Below are 19,746 nucleotides of genomic sequence, written 5' to 3'. Positions count from 1 at the left end.
CCCATCCACCTCTCCTCCAGCAACCCTCAGTTTGTTTTCTATAGTTAAGAGTCTGTTTTCTAGTTTGCCCCTCTTTTTTTTCCTCCACTGATTTTGTTTCTTAAATTCCATATGAGTGAAATCATATGGTATTTGTCTTTCTCTGACTTATTTCGCTTAGCATAATACTCTCTAGCTCCATCCACATCACTGCAAATGGCAAGATTTCATTCCTTTTTATAATTAATATTCCATTGTATGTATCTCTGTGTGTTTGTGGGTATGTACATATATGTTCATGTATACACACACACACACACACACATATATATATACACCATATACCTACCATATCTTCTTTATCCATTCATCAGTTGATGGACATTTGGGCTCTTTACATAGTTTGGCTATTGTTGATAGTGCTACTATAAACATCACTGTGCATGTACCCCTGTGAATCCGTATTTTTGTATCCTTAGGGTAAATACCTAGTAGTGCAATTGCTGGATGGTAGGGTAGTTCTACTTTTAATGTGTATTTAATGTGTATTTGAGCATCTTTTCATGTGTCTGTCAGCCATCTGGATGTTTTTGGAAAAATGTCTGTTCACGTCTTCTGCCCATTTCTTAACTGGATTATTTGTTGTTGTTGTTTTTGGTGTTGAGTTTTATAAGCTCTTTATATATTTTGGAGAGTAGCCCTTTATCAAATATGTCATTTGCAAATAAATTCTCCCATTCCAAAGGTTGCCTTTTAGTTTTATTGATTGTTTCCTTCACTGTGCAGAAGCTTTTTATATTGATGAGGTCCCAATACTTCATGTTTGCTTTTGTTTCCCTTGTCTCAGGAGACATATCTACTAAGAAGTTGCTATGGTTGACGTCAAAGAGGTTACTGCCTATGTTCTCCTCCAGGATTTTGATGGTTTCCTGTCTCACATTTAGGTCTTTCATCCATTTTGAATGTGTTTTTGTGTATGGTGTTAAGAAAGTGGTCCAGTTTCATTCTTCTGCATGTTACTGTCTAGTTTTCCCAACACCATTTGTTGAAGGGACTGTCATTTTTCCATTGGATATTCTTTCCTGCTTTGTCAAAGATTAGTTGACCATATAGTTGTGGATCCATTTCTGGGTTTTCTCTTCTGTTCCACTGATCTGTGTGTCTGTTTTTGTCTTGACCACAACAGCTTTGTAATATAACTTGAAGTCTGGAATTGTGATGCCTCTTGCTTTGTTTTGCTTTTTCGAGATTCCTTTGGCTATCTGGGGTCTTTTGTGATTCCACACAAATTTTAGGATTGTTGGTTCTAGCTCTGTGAAAAATGCTATTGTTATTATGATAGAGATTACATTAAATGTGTAGACTGCTTTGGGCAGTATAGACATTTTAACAATATTTGTTCTTCTAATGCGAATGGAATATTTTTTCCATTTCCTTCTGTCATCTTCAGTTTCTTCCGCAAGTGTTTTATAGTTCTGACTACAGATTTTTTACCTTTTTGGTTAGGTTTATTACTAGTTATCTTATGGTTTTTAGTGCAATTGTAAATAGGATCGATTCCTTGATTTCTTTTTTTTTTTTCTGCTTCATTATTGCTGTATAGAAATGCAACAGATTTCTGTACATTGCTTTTGTATCCACTGACTATTGAATTCATGTATCAGTTCTGGCAATTTTTTGGTGGAGTCTTTCAGGTTTTCCATGTAGAGTATCATATCCTTTGAAAAGAGTGAAAGTTTGACTTCTTCCTTGCCAATTTGGATGCCTTTTATTTCTTTTTGTTGTCTGTTGAGGCTAGGACTTCTAGTACAATGTTAAATGACAGTGGTTATGGTGGACATCCCTGTCTTGTTCCTGATTGTAAAGGAAAAGCTCTCAGTTTGTCCCCATTGAGGATGATATTAGCTGTGGGTTTTTCATATATGGCCTTTATGATGTTGAGGTCTGTTCTTCTATCCCTATTTTGTTGAGGGTTTTTTATCACGAATCGATATTGTACTTTATCAAATGCTTTTTCTGCATCTATTGAGAGGATCAAATAGAACTTATGCTTTTATTAATGTGGTGTATCATGTTGATTTGCAAATATTGAACCACCCTTGCAACCCAGGAATAAATACTACTTGATTCTGGTGGATGATTCTTTTAATGTACTGTTGGATTTGATTTGCTAGTATTTTGCTGAGAATTTTTGCATCCATATTCATCATGGATATTGGCCTGTACTTCTCCTTTTTAGTGGAATCTTTGGTTTTGGAATCAGGGTAATGCTGGCCTCAGGGAATGAGTTTAGAAATTTTTCTTCTATTTTTATTTTTTGGAATCATGGGAGAAGGATAGGTATTAACTCTTCTTTAAATTTTTGGTATTTTTCCCCTGGGAAGCCATCTGGCCCTCAAATTTGTTTGTTGGGAGATTTTTAATTACTGATTGAATTTCGTTGCTGGTTATTGGTCTGTTCAAGTTTTTTCTTCCTGTTTTAGTTGTGGTAGTTTATATGTTTCTAGGAATTTATCCATTTCTTCCAGATTATCCAATTTGTTGGAATATAATTTTTCATAATATTCTCTTATAATTGTTTGCATTTCTGTGGTGTTGGTTGATATTTCTCCTCTCTCATTTGTGGTTTTATTTATCATTTCTATTTTCTTTTTGAGAAGCCCGGCTAGGGGGTTATCAATTTTATTAATTGTTTCAAAGAACCAGCTACCTCCTGGTTTCATTCATGTGTTCTACTGATTTTCTGTTTCTGCATCTATATCACTAACTTATGCTCTAATATTTATTATTTCCATTACCAAAAAAAGCACAGTCATATTAGACAATTTTTTTTTTAATGAACATGCAGATGCTGGAGCAAAATAGCCATTACTGGCATAGGAGACATTCCCTCTGGTTTTCAATGAGAATGTCTCAGTGTTGGCATCAGATTTTGTCTACAGATGGGTGGGGAGGCCATAAGGGACTTCTGTTGAAGTTACATTTTGACAGCAACCTCCCTTCTCATTCAGTTCACACAAGTGCATAGAGTGAGAAAGATGCTGATGGAAATAGCCACAGGCTAAACCCTCCCACCCTCAAACCATCCCATGGGGTTACTACCATCTACATATTCACACCTATACTTATGTAAAGTGGCAAGAACAAGCAGCAATAAACTGTACATCACAACTGACAGAGAAGACACCAGTTGCAAGGCCTATCATGCAAATGGACGACATGGTTAGTGTCCTTAGGAAATGCTATTCATTCTGTCTGCAGACCAATGGAGACATTGGTGGTAAACATATGTTAGAAGGAAAGGAACCCACTACCTTGAAAACTATATAGCCTGGGGTGGAGACTTCTTTATGTTGAGTAATCAAGGGAAGCCCTCTCTAAAGAAATGCCATTTAGTTGAAGCTGGATTAGCAAAAAGGAGCCTTCAAGGCAAAAATGTTCCAGGCAGGAGGACTCAGCTTTTGGCAGGATGCCTTCAGTAGAAGGAAGGGCCAATCTTGCTGCCAGGAGGTATGAATGCCACCAATACTGTCAGGAGGCTGAGTGATGAGGGCTGCTTAATGAACCAGGACGTGTTTAAGATGCAATTCAGTAGCTGAGCCCCATTCTACATGCACTGCCGTAAAGAAGGCTGCATCCTTACGTGAACGGGCTGCCGCTGTGGGAAAGGGCAGCACAAAATGCAAGACGGGATTGAAAACAACTTTGCAGAGAGGCTGCCTCCCGCGAGTGTGGTGGCGGGATGGAAGACACCAGTAGCCTGGCTACCGGGTCAGGTTTTAATTCTTCTGCCTTAGAGAGGCCTTTTGGTGCCAGCGAGGGACAAAGTAAATTCTGCAGGGGAGCTGCTATGGGATGAATTGTGTCCCCCCCCCCCCAAAAAAAATTCATGCGTTCAAGTCCTAACCCCTCATAGCTCAGAATGTGATTGTATTTGGAGATAGGGTCCTTAGAGAGGTAATTAATGTAAGATGAGGTCCTGTAGGTGGGCTTTAATCCACTACGAATGGTGTCCTTATAAGAAGAAGAGATTAGGACACAGGTGTGCACAGAGGAAAGCCCAGGTAAGACGGGAGAGGGCAGCCATCCACAAGCCAAAGAAAGAAGCCCCAGAAGAAATCAACCCTGACCACACCCTGATCTGAGACTTCTAGCATCCAGAATTGTAAGAAAATACATTTCTGTGGCTTAAGCCACACAGTCTATAGTATTTGTTACAGCCGCCCTAGCAAACCCCTCCAGCGGCAAATACCCATTTCCGGGATGGCTTCAGGCATCCGGATCTGCGACATTCACTATTTCTTTACTTATTTTTCCTCGTTGCTTATTTTATGAATATTGCAGAAAACTTGAAGATACTGAGATGTACAGAATTGAAAATGTACAAAGTAGCTCACTAAAGGTAATCAAATAATAATCAGAATAATGGATACCCTCATTTTCATTCCACCTGTTATCCGGTCCTGGCTACGATATCTCTTGTATCAAGCTTGACCGCCTCCTGTGACACAGAGCTCAGTATGTCCTGAGGATGCTTTTGCATATTTGGAAACCTACGATTGATATATCCTTGATCCAGTATGACCTTGACTGACTATGCAAGAGGAGGTTTTTCCTAGAGAGAGGTCCTGGCGGCGTTCACACAGGACTGGTAGGACACTGAACGGGTCCGGTCACCCTCACCCAACCCCAGCAGGCAGTGGGAGAGAAGGCTAGAGGGTCAGAGAGGCAGGGGGTGCGGGCCTGCAGAGAGGCTGTGACATTTCCACTCCCTCCCGCATAGGACAGGAACAGGCAGGAGTGAGTTCCAGCACGTACACACCATGCAGCCACGTGGGGTGCTGACAACTGGACCCATTCAGATGAGGTGGTGCCCATGCCACACTAGCGAGTATGTGCTTTGAGTGTCACCCTTGCTTGTGTCCCTGTCTGCCTCGAGTCAGGTAGAGAATTGCTCACCGAGAGTGGAGCTGTCTGTAGAGGAGAGACTGGCATATGATTTCCTGTCAGATGCTCCCCCACGTGCATGATGGTGAAGCCAGTCACTGAGGCCTGCCTTGTAGCTGGAGAAGTCTCAAGGTGGAAGGCGGGCTGGAGCTCCTGTCATTGGGTGGGAGAGGACGGCTCTGCAAGGGGTCTGCCCTTGAATGGATTCCCGGGAGCAAGCAGAGGCTGCGGGAGGGAGCTGGATGGAGTCCCTGGCTCTGGGGCTGAGAACCAACCTCAGGGCAGGAGGAGGCAGGGGGTCAAGGCTGGCAGTGCACCACTGGAGGCCGAGCAGAGGGGGGGATGGAGGAAGTTGATCAGAGTGCGTCGCCCGCGTCAGGGGAAGATGCGGTGCAAAGGTCTCCAGACAGGTCCCCGGACGGCTCCCCAGGGGCCCCACAAGGCGCTCTGAATGGAGAACGCGAGGAAGCCACCTCAACGGAGGACCCCGAACGGTGAACAGCCAGAGGGACCCATAGAGAGCCCTAAGGACAGAGAACTCTGCTGTTTCCGTCCCTCGTGCCCGCAGCCCTCTCCCGTCTCCCTTTCCATCCCTAAATGAGCGGGATGAAGCAGGTGGGGGGCGGAAGGGACACGTGCGGGGGGTGGGGTGGGGAGGTAAGTGTGCACAGAGACTACATCAGTGGTGCACTCCACTCAGGTCAGCACTGCTGGACGGAGAGAAGCTGTGTGTCAGGCAGGAAGACCGTTTTGATCCGAGTTTTGATTCACCTCCCCTGATCTTTTTAATAAGGAGAAGTGACTGGAAAGCTACACCATTTGCTTCAGATGCCGTCAAGGAAGAAGGAGGCAGAGCTGACAGGGCAGGGAAAGGCAGAGGGGTGAGAAACAGAGACCTGTTTCTGCCCCGAGGTCTACTGAGGCCAGCCTGTGGACTGCATGGCTGTGCTGGAATCCGTAGAGTTGAGGAAGCTCTACTCAAGTCTACTGGGTGCTCGGCCCTGACATTAAGTTGATGGATAAAACCAGGTCCCACGCAGCATAGCGCCCACATTGAGGAAGCAGGGCGTGGGAGAAGTGGTAGGCAGGTGGACTGAATGTGACCAAAACAAGACAGTTCCTTCAAAGTCGTTACTTAAATCTTGACATCTTGCTTTTCTTGCTACTTCCTGGATTTTCTTCAAGGCAGAATAGAAGATGTATGGAGAAATTTCAAAGATAGAAAGTTCTGGGTTCATTAGATCAGACCGTGTGAAGATTTCTTGTGAATTTGAAGAAGATGGCAGCTAGATGTTTTCAAGTGATTACAGTAAGGTTTAGGCCAGATTTACTAAAATAGTTTCACAGAAAAACTTAAATGTTTGAAGGCATTTTCTGGAGAAATATAATCTAAGGTTAAACTCTAGTCTAATTCCCAGGTCAGCTGGGACATTTACCTGCCCAGTTTGCTTAACTATTTGTTGGCTTTTAGGATAATGTATCATTTTGAGCAGCAGAGGGAGAAGTCTACCTCAGGCATGCCGTTTTCTTTCCGATTTTCACGGTGGAGAGCATGGAATGAATTTCTCCCTCTGCCTAGTTATTCAAGGACAAGTCTTGTGATCTCAAAAGGAACAACGTGCTGTTGTGTCCACGGTAAGGGGATTAATGGTCTTGTGCTTATAAAACAGCAGCCCAGCTCCTATTTAGGCCTTTGGTTTCCAGAAACAAGAGGCCTGATTCTTACCACCCCTTGGATGCAGGTGGCCCTGTCTGGCGCCATTGAGGAGCAATGGCAGTGGAGCCAAACCGTAGAGGATTAGTATAAAACCAAGGCTTTCCACACTTGAGGAAAGGGAGTGCACATTTTTACCTTTTCAGGGTTTGCTTGAGAAGCCATTAGGGTATATGTAAATGTTATTACTTCATAAGAGAGTTGGGCAAAGTGATTATTGAAGCAAATTCCAATAATTCCGGCAAACCCATCTATATTTACAATTTCAAAAACGTAGCATTTCCCTTTAGTTGTGCTCCTGGCATTTGGGTTTAGTAATTAGTTTTTAAATTGAAGTATAATGGACCTACCACATTGGATTAGTTATTGGCAGACAACATAACGATGCAATATTTGTGTATGTCGCAAAACGATCGCCACCAGAAATCTGGTTAACATCCATCATTATACATAGTTTCAGCATTTGTTTCTTGTGACGAGAACTCTTAAGACGTAGGCATTTCAGTTTACTTCATACATCAAAATAAACTTTACAAAGACGTGCTTAGCTCACTAGGTGCTTGTTGTTTGATTAGGGTTTCATTTTGTGTAAGTCTTCGAGGACGTTCCATGTGGTCACATTTGGAGAAAGGCCAGGGAGAAGCCACACCAGTGGTACATAAGCCAGAATGGGAGGAATTTGTATCCTTTGGTCGCTAAGGACATGACTACTAAAGTCTGTAGGACCAGTCTTCACGTTACTTCCATTTTACTACCAGCTTCCCTCACAGTTACACTTCCTCTCCGCTACCCCTGTCTACACCGTGTATCAGGAGTCTTCTTATGCGAGAGAGCTCGGCTACTATTGTGTCGTCTGAGTATCTGTGGTTGTGTAAACAAAGTTTTGGGGAAGTAACCTCCCTCCTTTCATTCCCCCCTTTCCATTTGGTCTTGGCCCAATTTACTTTCCCAGTTTGTCTCTCAGAATATCATAGAAACAATGGAATTCATTTCTCCATTCCATTAATTCATCCACCCATTTCTCACTCATTCACTGAGTGCCTACTCGGGCCACACCGCAGGAACACAGGGGCTCGCAGCGCAGCACAGACTTGGGCCTTGCCCTCCTGTCCCACGGCCCAGAGAAGGTTTGTGCTGCAGACAAACTGAGTATTTTGGATAGTGTCCCAGGTGACCCCACAGCTGATAAAATTAAAGAGGGTGTTCTTTGCCTGGACACAATGAAGTTCATATCAGGACAGGGATTAGAGAACCTCCTGACACAGACTGTGGACAAACCACATGAAATCTAGAAGCCCTTTGCCCTCCCGGCTGTCCTGGGTCCATTCTTACATGGGGTATGGAATCTTCGGAGTCAACTCAGACATCTCGGGAAGTATTGGCCTCTACTTTGGTTTTTAATCTTCTCACTGGTTCAAGACACCGTGACCTTGGTGTTCAAGGGTCTCGCCACTAAACTCCTGCACCTGGCACTTATGAGAAGGGTCATGGAATCTAAGAGCCCTTGCAGCAGGAACTCTTTTCCTCACCATCCCTGACCATATTGGCTAATGTACGCCTGTTTTCGGTACACATTTGTGAGTGAGTGAAGCATGCTTACCATCCAGGCCTAAGCCACGGGCCTGTCTCTTAGGGTACAGTGGACACAGGAAACCAGTGCTCAGCCACCCATTTCTGCTCTTCTTCCATCCTCGTGGAGACTCCCCTGATGGCCATGGTGTCAATGGCCATAGTGGCAGTAGCTGTGCACTGCCTGGGTTTTCTCTTCTTGGGCCTCACTTTCTTACTCTTGGGGGAACCAAGACATCACAGTTCCTTTCTGCAAGCATCATCCAAATAAGGAGGCCACCCCAGCCCACGGGTGTTTCTCTGCCTTCTTCTACAGCCTTCTCCAGAAGCAGGGCGTGCTTTTCCCTGGCCTTTGCCCACAACCTTGCTACTTTAGGGCGTGCCCTTACTCATTATTCCCTGCTTCAGTGCCTGGATCTGAACAAAAATATCAACACTTCTCAGCAATTATATTTCTGTGGTTGGTATCTGTTGAGCACAGGGTCACTTTTGCTTGCTAAAAACCCCAGACTTCTTTTACTGGAGGAACCACCATGTGGGTGGGATACTTAGTGTTCTTTAGTTGAGGACCCTCAGCAGCCAAAATGATTCCCCTTTGCGCTCACACCCAAATTGGACAAGTGATGGAAACGGTGCTTCTTAGGACTCCAGCACACTTGGAGGCTCCCCGATAAATCCTTGATACGTGTGAACACGTAACGGAACTCACGCCCAGACATTTTACATAATTAAGACCACCCTTATGCCGATGGATGCCAGTGTCTTGCATTTGAATGTGACTCTTTTCATTTTCAAAGTACATTTGCATCTATTATCTCTTCATCAATGAAAATAGTAAAAACTATTATTGATCCACTGCCTTGTCTTATTCTTATAGATCATTTTACTGTGCCCTGGCAACTTTAAAATAACGGCTTTGTTCCTGTATTTGTGTACGTAAATAGAAAAAATATATGTATTTACAAAAGACTTGCAGAGAAAATCTAGACAGATCCTATGTATCAGTGGTCCTCAACCTGGGGGGATTTCATCCCTCCACTGTGCCCAAGGATATTTAGAAGTGCCTGGAGGTATTTTGCTTTTCACAACTGGATATGCTACTGGCCTCGAACATGTAGAGGCCAAGGATGTGCCATACGTCCTCCAGAAGAATAGACAGCCTCCCACAAGCAACACTGGCCTTGAACGTGTAGAGGCTGAGGATGTGCTATACATCCTCCAGAACACACAGCCTCCCATAAGCAAGACTCATCCAGCCTAAAATGTTAATAGTTCCGACTTTGAGAAACTCTGCTCTAGACTCTTCCCCCGTTTCCCTGATACTATCATGTTAAATAACTGTGATAGATATATCAAAATTAAGAAACTATCATTGGTTCAATGTCACTAAAGTATGGAACTTTTCAGACCCTCTTCCCTTTTCGACTAATGTCCTTCTTATGTTCCAGAATCTGTGCCTCTGTAGTGACCACTGTAGTGATGAAGACAGTTTCTGTATCTTCCTTCCTTTGGTTTTCATGACCTTGGTCAGCCTTGCTTTTCAAGACCGTGACACTTTGGAGGATTTTTATAAGTGCTTCCTATGTGGGTAGGGTACTGACCCCATTTAGGTAGCACAGGAGAAGGGACTTTGCCTTGTTTACAGCGCATTCTCTGACTCTCTGAAGGGGGAATGCCATGAAATTCGTGTTTGAACAGTAATTAAAGAGGCTTTAGATGGAAAGAAAAATGTAGGCAAAGTGTCCAGGTGACCTCTCATCCGCTTTTTGGCCTCCCCTATGTTTCCAGCAATATTCCTTTGCATTTGTTTAAATTATATCAATGGCATGTGCTACACAGAATATCCCACTCCCCATCTTTTCATTCACCAGTGTATTTCTGCAATGCAACGTGTTGTAAGACATGTAGCTCTAGTTCAGTGATTTCCAACTGGGGGTGATGTTTGTCCCTCGGGGGATATTTGGCAATGCCTGGAGGCGATTTTGATTGTCACCACCGGAGGCGGAGGCGGGCCTGTTGATCTGTGGGCGATCGGGGCTGGGTGTGCTGCTAAACACCCTGCCCTGCACAGAATTATGTGGCCTGGTAGTCCAGGAGTGGAGAATCCTTGGGTTGTTTCTTTCCTTGAGTTCGTGGAACAGTCTTCCCTTGGCAGAATGTAGTGCATTTACTTTATCATCCCCTACTGGTGGGCATTTAGGTTATCCAGTTGTCTGCTCTGACAAAGAGTGCTGGGGAGAACATCCTCGCCAATCTGTGTGTGTGTGTGTGTGTGTGTGTGTGTGTGTGTGTGTGTGTGTGTGTTGTGTGCAAAAGAGTTTCTGGGAGGCACACTATGCTCCAGGACACACTCTCAAGTGCCACCGCAGACTGGCTGGACGCGTTCACACCCTCAGCACTGCCTCGGATGCCGATTCTCTGCGTCTTTACCGGCATTTCGTATTAATATTTAGCATTTTCATTTTTGCCAGCCTGAGGCACTTAATGAGTAGCTTATTTTTTTTAATTTGCATTTTCTGATGATTCACGGGCCCAGTCTTTGAATCATTCACACCACAGCATGCTACGAAATTGGGGGACGTTTTTTCCTAGCATGTACCACTTCAGTCTGTTGTCTCTGTCTTTGCTGTGTTTTAACATAGCACATATTGGGAGACCAACCTGGCTGTTTCTGCCAGTAGAGGTCACTGTCCCTCAGAGATTCTCTGCCAGTGGTTTTGTCTTTGTTTTTGAGTGATTCCCCCCAGCGCCTGCCCCGCCCCGGAATATTTGGCAATGATTGGAGACAGTTTTTTATTTTCACAATGTGTGTATGCTGCTGACCCCTCGGGGACAGAGGCCAGGGATTCTGGTCAAACCCTATAATGGAGAGGACAGCAGCACCCAACAAACCACAAAGAATTATCTGGTCCCAGATGTTACAGGGCCAAGGTGAATTCACAGTGTAGACGCAATCCTAACATATGTACATCTGAAAGAAAGACAGTGACATTCTCTGTGATCATAAAGCTGTCTATTATTTTTATCTAAAACAAGAACGCCATTTTCACTTCACAAAGTGGGGAAGTAGGGGAGAAGCATGCCTTCCCGATGAGTGTGGGAACAGGTGGGAGGACTGGGTGGGCACAAGGAAGGCAGAGGTTTGGGTAGCTGGAGAGCTTCTTCAGTGTGGGCTCTGCAGGGTCAAGGGAGTGGGTCTGGGGGCTTGGTGGAGCCGCCAGCTGCGGGGGAGAGGGCTGACTGGGGGTGTCAGGGACCCATGTGGGGGTAGGGCAGAGTGAAACAACTGTGGGTTTGAGTCTCCGGAGGTGGAGGTGGCAGAGCTCTGACTCAGGATACGGGGGAGACATCAGGCCATGGGAGGCCCAGGCCCTGGGGAGTACTGATCTGTTCGGCAGCCCAGGCCACGGTGCTGTGTCCTTGAGGCAGGTAGGCCCGGGTCGGTGTCCTCTGGGGCCCTGCTGCACCAGGAGCAGAGGCCTCACAACGGAGGCCCAGGCCCGGGCACAAAGGAAGGGACCACTCCGTCTCTCCATACAGGCCTGAAGGAGGATGGCCTGGCCCCCGGTCTCTGCCTCTCTACCTTGGCCTGGAAGGTTCAAAGCAGAGAGGTGCTCCGATTCTTTTTTTTGCTTTCTTGCATTGGCTAGGAGCCCTCGGCGGGGCCTCCTTGACACAGGGCCCCAGGGGCTCCTGGATAGGCGGACATCTGTAGAATCTCCCTCTGTGCTCCACAGGAGTGAGTTCGATGGTCACCAGGCTCCAACTGTGTGTGGGGTTCTGGGCATTCCCCAGCCATTTCATCAGACTCTTGTGATCACTAGAAAAATCCAACCCCATGAATATCTGGAGGGGTGGCTTGCGGTGAAAGCTTCTCCAGGCCTTGGGGACCATCATCCTCCAGATTCTGGCATGGTCCCAGCAGGGTGGCACAGTGGGGGTGGGCTGGCTGCAGACCCAGGAGAGGCTACGGCTCCCATCCGGGCCCGGGCGGCAGCGGGTGGGCCTGGGCCAGGGGGAACCTCGCTTCTGGGCCAGGCGTGGCAGCGTGGCCATGGGTGTGCCCAGGTAGCTGCCCATGATCGCAGTGCAGCGGGGTCGGGGCCTCTGAGGGGGAAATTCAGTTTCTGGAGGTTCCCGAAGACTGTTTTGTAGCTAAAGAATCCTCCAACAAACCAGTTCTCTGGGTGAGCTACAGGCAGTAATAAATGAATCACTCCTACGCCTTTACTGGTAAACCAATGCACTGATTAATTAAGCCTTTTTTTACACACTAAGCAATAAAGGATTTCACTTATTAGTTGTTATTAGAGGTTAGCACATACGAGTGGTGCTCAACCAGGGGTGAGTTTGCAACAGACACACAGAATGTATGGAGACATTTTTGGTTGTCACTCCTTGGGGAACTACTGGCATCCTGTGGGTAGAGGCCAGGGATACTGCTAAACATCTTAAAATACACAGGACAGCACCCCACAATGTAAATATTGATATCTTTCTTGGGACATCAAATGCATGGAGAATATTCATGGAAAATTGCAACTTAAGAATTGACATCAAGGGTGTCTTTATGAAATCTTTCTATTCAATAACATGGTATGAATTTTATTTGAAAGAGTTTTTTGTGTCCTTTAGGAACGCTTTTTTCTTGGTAACATTTTAAGTTCATTCCAAGGTATTTTAGTTTTTGAGTTTCCATTTAAGTACAGATCTTTCTTCCATTATATCTTCTGTGACTTACATATATCCAAGGAATTGATGTCTATAAATTAATATGGTACTCTGCTAATTGCTTTTCTCATTTCCTTTATCTTTTTTTGGTCTAACTACATTGGCTGCTACCAGAATTTAACCAATTTAAAATTTCATATGCTAATTATAGTGGAGTTAGTAGATACCCTTTCCATACTAGGCATACTATTTACTTCTGAGCTGACATTAATCTACTTTATCAACTTAGGGAATTCTCATTTCAATAAAAATTTTTACAAAAAATACATGATCAATTTTGTCAAATGAGCTTTAGGAATTTATGAAAATGAAATATGAGTCTTCCCTTTAGCTTTGCTGACAGGATGAAGTCTATTAATCATAATATATCATTCCTAATACTGACATTTCAGAAAAAAATCTTATGTGGACAAAGTGTATATTTCTTCTGATGTACTGGTAGATTCTGTTTCTAATAATTAAGCTTTCTTTTTTTCTAAATATTCTTGAGAGATACTGGCCTAGTATTTACTTTTTGGGAGGTATCCAATCTTTGGTGGGTTTTGGTTTCACTGTTATCTTGGCTTCACAAAAAAGAACTTGGAAGCTTTTGTCCTTGTAAAAAGTTTTTAATTAAATTCCAAAACAAACAAATAAAAGCAATTATTATTACTGTTTAATTCACTTATAAATTAAACAACATTTTGCGTGTTCATGTAGTACCCACCACTTAAACTTAGATTCTAAACGAAAACAAATACCAAGTCAAAATTTTTGACTGAGTAAAATTTCTGTATAGACATTGTCGGGTTCTATCTTTACCTTGAAATTCCACAGCAAGCTTCTCTTAAGAAAATTAAGGGTTTTTGCATAAATACAGAGAACAAACTATGTATGAAGGTTGCCAGAGGGGAGGGGAGTATTGGGGGGAATGGGAAAAATAGGTCAAAGGGAGAGGGAGGTATAGGATTCTAGTAATGTCATGGGGAAAATTAGTAATTAAGGAAATTAGTTAAGCCATGGGGATTGAAAGGTAAAAAAAAAAAAAAAAAACACAGGGAAAACAGTCAATGGTAGTGTAATAGAGTTGTATGATGACAGATGGTGACTACACTTGTGGTGAGCACAGCATAACATATGGAGTTGTCAAATCACCATGCTGTACGCCTGAAACTAATGGAACATTGCGTGTCCACTACAATAATAAAGAAAAGAAAATCAAAGGGTTTTGAACACAAGTCATTTCCAGCCTTCATTTTTCCATTCATTTAGTTTTTAAAATTTATTTCTTTAAATTCAAGTTAGTTAACATACAGTATAGTATTGGTTTCAGGAGTAGAACCAAGTGACCCAGCACTTACGTATGACACCCAGTGCTCATCCCAATGAGTGCCCTCCTTAATGCCCATCACCCATTCGGCCCATCCCTCCACCCACCATCCCTCCAGCAATCCTCAGTTTGTTCTCTGTCTTTAGAAGTCTCTTATGGTTTGCTCCCTCTCTCTTTTTATCTTATTTTTTCCTTCCCTTCCCCTATGTTCATCTGTTGTGTTTTGTAAATTCCACATAGGAGTGAAATCATATGGTATTTGCCTTCCATTTAAAAGTCTTAAGTTTTACAGAGATTCTACACAATGTATATATGGTAAAAGACAGGATATTGTCCAAAATGAAAGCAAAAAGCTTATGCTCTTCTATGTTTTAACTCCTCTCTCCAGTTAATTTGAAGTATCTCCAAATTCATGTCCAAACTGAGACAAGATGTTAGCAAATTTTAATAAAAATGTAGAAGCATTACAAGATGTTCAAAACCGATGCCAAAGTTTGAGCCCAGCCTTGTGTTAAAGGGGCAGACTAGCATGTCCTCATACAGAAAGGTGGAAAGAACATACCTGATCGTGATCAATCTCTACGGGCTGCTTCTTAATGATCCAGGTGACAGACTCGGAGAGGGGCGGGGTAGTCAGGGACCCCGAGTAGGTCCAGTAATCTGGGCAGGCGGGCATCAGGCAGGAAGGATCAAATGACCCAAATTCCACAAGGGTGTCCTGGCAAAGAGAAGGGGACACCGAGTCATCATTTTGTGATGAAAACCACTCAGAAATCGGATGATGAGGCGATGATTCGAGGGGAATCTGGGGACCAGCAGTGGTCTAGAGTATCTCTGGGCACCTTTGGACAGAATCACACCCGTGCACTGCTCCTGTAATTAACTATGTATTTCTGATCATCCTCCATGGGAACACCGCCAAAAGCACTTTCCCCCTCCATTGTCGTGAGTTTACTGCATGTGCCAGTCTCCTCTGAACTCTTCGGGAGGCGGGAGGCGGGAGGCGTCAGGTGGTAGCTGGTGCATGAACAAGGAAGCTTGTCTTTCTCAAGAGAAACGAACAGAATTCTCCTTTCTAAAACACAACGGAAAGTAGAGGGAGCCAGGCTCCTGCATCAAAAGGGGAGAAAGAGACAGGCAAGGAAAAAGAGGGAGAGTGAGAGGGAGGGAGAGGGAAAGAGGCAGTGGGGAGGGACTGAGGTGGGGAGAAGAGGGGGAGACAGGGAAGAGGAGGACTTCCAGGGAACAGCCCCTTTGGGATCCTCAAGAGGCAACAGTTAATCCTGGGGCCTGGACAGAGGCGTCCATGAGGACGGGCCGGACGGAAACGGGTAACTGTTCTTCACAGCTAGCCAAGCCAAGTGTCCGTCCCACTCTTCCCTGCTCCCCGCCTGCGGGATGGGAGGTCTAGCCAAGAGGGCTGGTCTGAGTGTTCCCACGGGGACTTCGAAGACGCAGGTGTGCAGGTGTCGGAGCAGAGGAGGGGACGGCACCGTGTTCCCGAGTGCCGAGCGCTCAGTGGCATGGCGGCAGAACCAAGGCAGTGGCGAGTTGTGTTCCAGGGCGCCTTGTCAGCGTCTCCACTCGGAGATTAAACATAAAATGTATTTCAAGTGATTTAGGGGGGGAAATTACCTTATGCTTGATTGATGGCAAAGTATCCACCAATTTCTGCAGCTCTTTGTGATGTGTAGCTGAAGAACAATAAATGAGAAAATATTTTTAAAAACTGACATCTCACTCTGGAATTGTTATAGAATGTGAATTTAAATAGGACTCTTGGTGATTATCGAAAAAGAATCTATAGTATTGAAATGAAACTGACAATTTAGGATGTTATAAATACCAGTGAATGAAAGCATACACGGAACACACGGATAGGCTCAAAACCACAGTCTGCAGGGAAAGGTGCCCCTGCTCCATTAGCCTCAGCCCCTGGGAGCCTCACTCATACTTGGCCTACAGGGGTGCTGGTGGCTGAAGCTCTCCAGCCAGGCAGAGTGTAGTAAGGCCCAGCTTTCAGCTCATGCCCACGTCCTCAAGCCTCAGTGTAATAACTATGTGTTCCAGTTTCTGTATTTGATGCTTTGATATGTGAGGACTTGCTGACGCTAAGGGGGCGGCCCCTCTCAGGGTTAGCTAATTCCTAGAGAGAACAAACACCCTGGGACAGTGCCTTTCATGAGGAAACAACCACCTCCTTTATAGGGCTCTTACATGCTTGGCCACTATTCCTGTGCCCTCACCACCCCAGGACGAGGCACCAGACAACTAGGGACAGCCTCTATACAGTAGAGCCTACTGAAACTATTCGAAGAGGCCAATCTTTCTGTTTATACTACCTTATGCCTTCCTTCCCCCAGAAACCACAATAGGCTATCGCCCAGGATTTCTCCTCCTTCCCTCTGCCTCCTGGCCATCCCTGTGTGCTTCCCTGTGTGTCCCTGCCTTCCTGTTTCAAGGACTGTAGGATAAAATTAGTTTTTCATCTCCCCAGCTCTCAAAATAAATACATCAACTTAAAAAAAAAGGGAGGGGGGGCACCTGGGTAAACATCTGTCTGATTCTTGATTTTGGCTCAGGTCATGATTTCATGGTTGGTAAGATCGAGGTCAGCGTCGGGTCCTGCACTGACAGTGCAGAACCTGCTTGGGATTCTCTCTCCCCCACAATCTTTCTGGTCCTCCCTGGCTCACTCGCTCTCTCTCTCTCTCTCTCTCTCTCTCTCTCAAAATAGATACATAACTTTTAAAAAAATTCTTCTTTCACAACAGTCATTTAACCACACCTGATTCAAACAAATCCTGGTACCCTGAAAACACTCAGCCTCCAGGGAAGGTCTGCACCTGCTGAAGCTACAGGAGCTGACAGGCGCCACACAGAGTGTGGTCCACAGCTTTGCTGTTGACTTCTCCAGCGGATAACTGCATGACGTGGCAGGAGAGCACTTAACTTCATCGAGCTTCACTTCATCTGAAAAATGGAGAGGACAGCGTTGCCATCAGAGACCTCTGGGGAAGATAAATGATGCACTTAGCTAACATACAGTCACAGAGCACTCATAAATATCAGTTCCTTTCCAGATCATTTCCCATAGCTGTTCGCCTTTATCTTTTTATGCCATTTAGAATATATTAACTCATTTCACATTTTAACCAGTATTTATTTAGCATTATTTACCTTCATCCTTTTACACCAATGCCTAAAAGTAGAAATGTAATACAAACCACAAAGGTAATTTTAAAGTTTCTAGGAGCCACATTTAAAAAGTTAAAGGTGAAATTGCTTTTGATAACATATTTTTGCCAAATACACTGAAAAGACTGTCATTTCAACATGTAATCAATATGAACAATCGAGTTTCCATTTTTTCCATACTAAGCTTTAAAAATCTGTTGTGTATTTTACACGTAGAGTACATATCAAATTAGATGCAAAATTTTCATCAGAAATACTTGATTCCGATTTTACTTGAAAATGTAGATACACATACCCACGTCGCTCCAAACATTCTTAAAAGTTTTCCAATAACTGAATTGAGAATCAGTTCTTATATTTAAATCAAACTTATTAAAATAAAATAAAAAATCCATTTCCTCAATTACACGAGCCTCATTTCAAGTGTTCAATAGCCACACATGGGCTTATGGATACCTTATTGGACAGCACAATTTTATACCATCTGGAATATATTTGTAACAGTCTTTTATTTTAAGCATTGCTTATCTTACCGATGAACTGATGCCAATACTCTTAAATAACAATACTGTCACATTTGATCTTTCCATTCTAGAATACAACACATCATTTAAAGTTGGTAAGAATTTTTTTTACCTTTAAAAATATTCCTATCGTAATGAAACCACCTTCCTCCAGTTGCTGCCTCCTCAACGCTTTGAAATGTGACTGCATTCTGATGCTCCGAGTGCAGCTGAAACACCATTAAAAGGAGGATTAATGCCAGACCATACAGGATTGCTCCAAAATAAATCAACAGTCTTATTCAACCTACAATACTGAAACATGTTTCCTCACCCAAAATAAAGCTACTGGGAAAAGCATATGACAATCTGATGCAAGACGAGACAGAAATAAAGAGGAGGAAGAAATTTACGCAGGATCAGCAATTAACATTACTTTGAAATAAAAGGGTTTGAGGAGAAAAAAAATTTATACGGCAAAGTGGATAATCTTTCAGTGAGGGATCAACATTTGTTCATTCCCATCTTGATCCGCAGGAAACCCGAAAATCCACAATCCATTTGCATCAAAGGCAGCAAAGATGCTTATCTTGAGAGAAACAGATCCTCCCCATGGAAATTAAACAGGAGTTGAAGACCTTTTTTTCTTTGATGGATAACCACTCAAAATGTGTTTCCTTCTATTTTTAATGTAACGTTTAAAATCAAATTAGGGGGAAAGTTGTTTATTTCCTTATGTGCTCCCTATACTTCCCTACACATTATTCCTCATCCATCATTCATAACCTTTCTGCCATCACCATCCCCCAGCCTCCCAAGCGGGACAACTGAACGATGTGGTTAACTCTGCTTTTTCCTCACTTGAAGAGGAGTCCATCTCCAAGTCCTATTGCCTTTTGTAGAGAGCAAGATGGAATCACTCCTGTCCAGCAGGGGCCTGCGTCGAGCAATGATATAAGCGGCTGAGGGTACTAACAACGATGAGCTCTCCCCGAGACCGGCACCGGCTGACGACACCCCAGAACCGATCAGCAGCAGAAGCAGGGGAGGGGTGCAGGCGCCCAGGACTGACCAAATCCCTTTAAAAGGGGGAGGGCTTTTGCAGTGGTCGGGCCCCGCAGACGTGACCCTCTGCGTCTGAGCGCCTGAAAAGGCAGCTGCCGCTGAAGGCTCCGGGCCGAAGAGAACGGAGAGCCTCCACCGCTTGAACAGAAGGAGCGGGAGGGCCGAGCGCGGACCGGGCCCGGGGCCTCCTCTCAGCTGCGCGCCCGCACACGGACTTGGCGGCGGCCTCGTTCACTTCCTACCGCCTGTGTTATCTCGATCGTCGTGTGCCTCCTCTTAGGTCCTGCGCCGTGTGCGGGGAAGAGGCCAAGTTAATCACAGCTCCAATGTCACTGGGTTTGGAATCCCGAACCCGCTTTCTCATTACGTTCACCTTGCTTTAGGACTGAGCACAGCTGGCGCTGCATAAAGACCCAACTCGTGTGTGTGCCTTCATAGTCTCCTTGTGACAATTTTTAGAAGTGCTTTTTCAAAACTTGCTCTTTCTCTCTACTTCAACTGCTACAGCCTTCATTTAAGTTCCCACCATCTCATACTTGGATTAATCTGACTTTGTGGACCTGCACTACTAACTGGGTTAGTCTCAAAAAATAAAGCAATTGACTAATTAATTAAATGAAACCATGCTGTGCCATTCTGTTGTGTAAAAATAACCAGTATCTGGGGGCGCCTGGGTGGCTCAGTCGGTTAAGCATCAGACTCATGATTTTGGCTCAGATCATCATCTCATG

The 19,746-nt window shown here is 44.4% G+C and overlaps 1 long non-coding RNA gene across 1 annotated transcript; it reads right to left on the bottom strand.

Moving 5' to 3' along the window:
- Nucleotides 1-14,936: 14,936 nt before the first annotated feature.
- Nucleotides 14,937-17,248, bottom strand: LOC102968831. The gene is made up of 3 exons (XR_006213374.1): nt 17,038-17,248; nt 15,885-15,943; nt 14,937-14,967 (listed from the first exon to the last, which is right to left on the bottom strand). It is a non-coding gene; the product is annotated as an uncharacterized LOC102968831 (long non-coding RNA).
- Nucleotides 17,249-19,746: the final 2,498 nt, after the last annotated feature.

Source organism: Panthera tigris, chromosome X (genome assembly GCF_018350195.1).
Source record: "Panthera tigris isolate Pti1 chromosome X, P.tigris_Pti1_mat1.1, whole genome shotgun sequence".
Classification (NCBI taxonomy): domain Eukaryota; kingdom Metazoa; phylum Chordata; class Mammalia; order Carnivora; family Felidae; genus Panthera; species Panthera tigris.
Note: the sequence above shows the minus strand (reverse complement) of the source record. Positions and strands in the feature narration are given on the sequence as shown.